Source organism: Choloepus didactylus, chromosome 4 (genome assembly GCF_015220235.1).
Source record: "Choloepus didactylus isolate mChoDid1 chromosome 4, mChoDid1.pri, whole genome shotgun sequence".
NCBI lineage: Eukaryota > Metazoa > Chordata > Mammalia > Pilosa > Megalonychidae > Choloepus > Choloepus didactylus.
Genome location: NC_051310.1, coordinates 4,986,771 through 4,992,374, shown reverse-complemented (window position 1 = coordinate 4,992,374; position 5,604 = coordinate 4,986,771).

Sequence of the window (5,604 nt, the reverse complement as noted above, 5' to 3'; positions counted from 1 at the left end):
ATTTCCCTGAGGGTGTGTCTTAGAAGTTTGAGACACGCTGTGAGGCCTCAAGCCACTGTGCTTTTCGTAACTTGCCCAGCAAGTGGCACCTGTAAGCTTGTCTCTCCTGACTGGTGTAAGGAGGAGTGGCCTCCTTAGCTTCTGTTTTCGCTGTTTTCCCCCAGGCTCTGGGGTCTGGTTCTGAATGGATGGCTGGTAGTACAGCCAGGCACCACCTCCTTCCTCTTAGGGAGGATTCAGCCCATGGGGAGTTTTCATTTGCATTTAAATAGGTTCTTTGTCTCTCTGACTCTGCTATCTCCACCCTTGTCTGAGTCAGAGTGCTTGGAACAGAAAATGGCTGAGGCATTCTCCGCTGAGCCACTCAGGTTGCGAGAGAGAAAAAAGAACAGAAAGCCCCCTTTTAGGACCAGTCCACACCCCTCCCCACCCTGAGTTTCACCTATCGGCCAGAGACAGCACCTGGTCCTCTGGGCTCCCCCTCTTGGGACAGAGAAGTCTTCTGTCTCTTTGAGGTCGGTCATCACCAAAAGCATCTGCCTGCTTGTTGGGGATTTGTAGCTTGTATTGAGCAGTCCACATTTGTAAATTAAGACCCCAGCTGAACCTGGACTGAGCTATATTCACTTGTTCAGAGAGTGCTGCTTTCTACTACAGTGAGATTTTGCAGTTCGGGCTGCCGTGGGGAGGGGGAAAGGGCTCCTGGCTCAGGTCCACAGTTTTTACTTACAGATTTTATACTGTAATCTCAGACATTCCTCCCAATCCAGGTTGGTGTACGATGCGTGGACAGTCACGGTTGTCCCCCAGTAGTTATTCCAGATTATTTACTGGCTGTTACTGGTTGTTTATTAGTTGTTCCAGGGGGACTGACTAGCTTCCACTCCTCTCTATGCCACCACCTTCTTCCTCCCCTCCCCAGGCTACTTGTTTTTAAAAGTCCATTTTATAAACGGACTTGTCCAAGGTCACTCAGCTGCCAATTAGTGGAGCCAGGATCCAGCCAAGGTGAGGTGTGGTGATAGTTAGATGGCTACTCAATTTATCTCACCTCAGCAGGTGCAAAAACAAATGGGCTGTACCATCTCTTTCCAGCAACAGAGGTGGTTCATTGTCATCCAAAGTGAACCTCAGTTATTTTTTTCCTGCCCCTTCTGTCCCTACTGACCTTTTGTCTTCTTTTTCATCCACACCATCCTTTCCAGTCCCACTGCCACCATCTCTCAACCTTGTGGTTGCAAACCTGTGTTATTGTAGTTAACCTGCCATCTTGTTTCTCTTCCCTTATTTCATATGCCACTCCACTCCAAGAGCCCCCAAACCCTTGCACCAAGCCATTCCCCAGCTCAGAAAATGCTTTTGGTGGTTACTATAAGCTCAAGCCAAAACTCCTTGCCTTGGCATTACAGGCCATTTGCAATCTGCCTCCCTTTCTAACCTGGTCTCTCTTGGTTCCCTACAAAGAGATCATAGATTGACAGACACAACTGGAAAATGTGTTTCATTTGGCTGCCAGAATGTCTTTTTTAAAATTTAAGTAAATATTTATTTAAAAATTGAGACATTTCATTTAAGAGAAAACAGATTTTCCAGCTTCTTTTGAAACATCGGAGACCTGGAAATGCTTAGCCCAGTTTGAGCAACCAGTTAGACTGGGGAGTGGCTGTACCTTAAGATGGAGCTGTGCACCCCAGTTCACCACATTCCCCTTCACTCCCAAGGACAACCCCATCCCTGAACCCAAGCATCAGCTGTGTGCTTGCACTGATGTTCATATAATACAGTGAGAGGCTTTTGGCATCTGTATCTTAATCAGAAATGTACAAATGGAAGACCAAAGGGATGCATGTGTAAAGACAAATGCGATGAAAGTAAGCATCCAGCCTCCTTAACTCACTTCCTTATCTTCCCTGGACCTCATAGCCTTTTGAGTGTTCTACTCATGCCCTATGGAAACCCTCGCATACAGATCACCTCTCAAGGGGACCTCATAGCTTCTCAGGAGAAACTCAGCACCCTATCTTTGCACCATCTTCTCTGGAAAGTAAATACAAATTAGCAAAGTCCAGGACTAGCTCTACTCTGTGGAGCCCTCCCTGGCCACCAACCACCCATCCCTCTATCTACCCACCATCTCATCAACATTTCTGGAGGCCAGGCACCTAGTTGGGTGGGGATAACCACCCACCGCCATCTCCCTCCTTTGGGTTTTTGTGCCTGTGCCTAAATCAGCATCTCATACAATGTCTTGCACATGGTAGGTGATCAGTAAATAATTATTTATTGAACAAATGGTACACATGCCTTGTCATCCTCCCCTTGCCCCCCAGTTAGATTGTAAGGTGTTTGAGGGCAGGGTCCAAATCGTATCCATCTCTGCACTGCCCTAGCAGCCAGCACAGTGCCTGGCAAACAGAAGACACTTGGTGATGTCTGAGGAAATATGTGCCACAATGAGGTGCCCCAGAAAAGCAATTAATGCTGAATTTCAGTCCATTCCTGGCTGGAAATAGAATCCCCCAAGCCTTAGTGGAGCAGAGGAATGGAAAGGCAGCCCCAGGGAACAGAGAGCAGAAGCCTTACTCAGTCCTGAAAGCAGGGAGCATTTCACAGGCCCCTGGACCTGGAATCTGCATTCAGGTTTAAGCAGAAGCTCTGTCTCCGACCCAGCTGTGTCCACCTGGCCCTGGGAGCTGCAACCCAATCTGAATCTGATTCTGAATTCTGAGCTCTAGAATAACAACAATGGTTCACATATACTGTGGAGCCCTCTGAGCCAATCTCCCTTGGCCTCCTTCTAGCCTAACCCTCTCACGGAGTCACTACTGTCAGTATCTCTATTTTGCAGATGAGAAAACTGAGGCTCCAATTCCCAAGTAACTCACTCAAGGCCTTGTAGCAGCAGGCAGAGCCAGGGTTTCAGACCCACGCCGGCTGATTCCAAGGCCCTTGCTCTAGCCACCGTGTTCCTCCAAAACATCTGGGGCAGAAGAGGAGGGACGTTGAATATGGCCCAGAGACTTAGCTGTCAGCTTTTTCAAGTTCTGGATTATGTGCCAAACAGTAAACCTCAACAAGTGGCAACCCCCAACTTTTCTTCCACCAATTTTCTCCAATATCCTTCTTTAATCCTACCTAAGGAATTTATACATATATATATATCATTAGAACCAATAAATCCTTAAACAAAAAAAAAAACCCAAAGGGAAAAAAAACAGCAAATGGGGCACACAAATCCTATGTGCAAGGAGTTTGACCAGCCAAGGCTTTATTTCCAGTGAGGCCTTCTGGTGATAACATCATCTGGAACTTTCCCTTGCTAACTTTTGCTTTTCCGAGAGAGCTTAGGTTTCACATTTCTTCCTCTTAGTTCTGCATTTTGCAGGCAGAAGGATACAATTCTGGATGAACTTCTGTCTCGTGTTCATGTGTCCAGTTCTGGTCAGGGGTGTTTAGTTTAACAATAGCCAATTTCTAGAGTCAATGCCTTTTCCGTCTGGATTGAGCAGGGGCTCCTGCCATTTTTTTTTTTTTTTTTTGAATAATCTCCAGTGTGAGCATGCACTAAATCATTCATTATTTTCTCAAATATTTGTTAAGCTTTGATTGAAATAAGCAGCTGCTCAAGCCCACAGCCCATCCATGTAAAACCCTCCACAAGAGCTTGGCTGGTAGTAAAAGCGATCATGAATGCCAGCTGTGGCATCTGCTGTGACCAGGAAGTTAGAAGCAGAACCCGGGTGGCTGACACCTAGAAAAGACACCACAGACACACTGGATGTCACACCTTAGAATGTAGTGCAGGCACCGTGTTGCCCACAGGGACACACAGTGTGCGAGACTGCTGAGGACACGGCCCTCAGGGTACACTCTTTCCTAAACAAGGGCTGGAAAAGATTGAAAAATGGGGTTCTGGGTGAAGGAGGGGAGGTTCTTGGGCTCAGGGGTCATAGAGGACCTTTCTCAGGAGCTTAATGTTTGAGCAGAGTCCTGAGGATAGGAGGATGAGAAGGGCTTGCTTTCAAAACTTAGAAAAAAAAAATAATAAAAGGAAAGGAAAGCAATAAACAATTCAAAGAAATGCCACAAATCTGATCTCCCCTCCCACCCACTCTTAGCCTAGGCTACAAATGAATTAACTTAGGGCACTGATGGGACCTGCTGAATACTGATGATGATGATGATGATGATGACAACGATGGTCCCATGGAGAGAAAAATGATCAGAAGGCCTTCCAGAACCTTCGTGGACACCAGCTTGCACCCCAGCCTGCCCCATTTATCGGCATTGTACGAATGCCAGTTTCCTCCCTTTTCCCACCTAGACTGTGTCCCCACCCCCCAAGGTCAGGGACAGTGAATCACCCAACAGGTGCTCGAGAAGTGTTTGTTGACCGGGGAGCGGAGCTGAGACGTGCAGCTTCAAAACAAGGAGGGAAAGATGCAGAGAGTCAAGAGGAGGGGTGATCCGGAAAGGCAGGGCTGGGAAGAGGGGTTGGTGGAGCTGGGGTGGGCAGGTTCGTCCATCTGTCCCTCCACCCGTCCACCCGTCCGCCCATCCGTCATTTATCCCGAGCGCACCCTCTGTGCCATTCCTGCCTTCAGCGTTAGCCCAATATGGGGGATGGGTAGGGGAGGGGTGGGGTGGGTTGACCTGAGAACGGTTTGGGGTTGGGAAACACCTCCTTAAAAATGCAAGCTTTGGCATGGGACCGCATGACCCTGTGGTGGATGATGTCTGTGGGGAATAGTACAAATATAAGAACATTCTTTCAGGAACTATAGCAAATGTTCATCCCTAGTGCAAGGTGTTAGTAATCGGGTAGGATAAGGGAAAAAATACACCTAATGCAAACTATGGACTATAGTTAACAGTGATATTTTAGTATTCTTTAAGTATAAATAGATCTATAGAGACAGAATTAGATTAGGGATTATGTAGGGCTGGGGAAGGAAAGAGAGATTGAAAGGGGACTGCTAAGGAGTTTGGGTTTTTTTCTTTTTGGAGTAATGAAAATGTTCTAAAATTGATCATGATGATGAATGCACAACTCCGTGATTATACTAAAAGCCATTGACTGTACACGTTGGATGGATTGGGTATGGTATATGAATATATCTTAATGAAATTGATAAAAAGAAAAAAGAAAGAAAGAAAGAAAGGAAAGAAAGAAAAAAGAATACAGGATAACTTTTTTTTTTTTTTAATGCAAGCTTTGGGCCCCACTCCACCTCTATAAAGTCGGAATGTCTAGGGGTGAGGCCCCAAAATCTACGTATACAGACAGGATCCTCAGGTGATTCCGATGCTGGGTGACGTTGAGAACAACCGAATAGTATCATAATTGGAGGCAAGGGGGCTCTGGGAACCCCAAAGACCTTCTCCTGGGAGATGCGGGACGGCTGCTGGAGTTAAACACGCGCATGCCAGTCAATAAGAAAATAAAGCCGGGCCGGCAATGCCAAATTCAGCTCTTGGAGCGGCGGGAGTGCGGTCCACAGACCCACGCCTCCCGGCGCGGTCGCTTTCCGAAGTGTCTTGGCCTGCGGGGCACCCGTAGCCCGCCCCTTTCCCAGGTGACGCACATTTGAGTCGCCGGCTCTC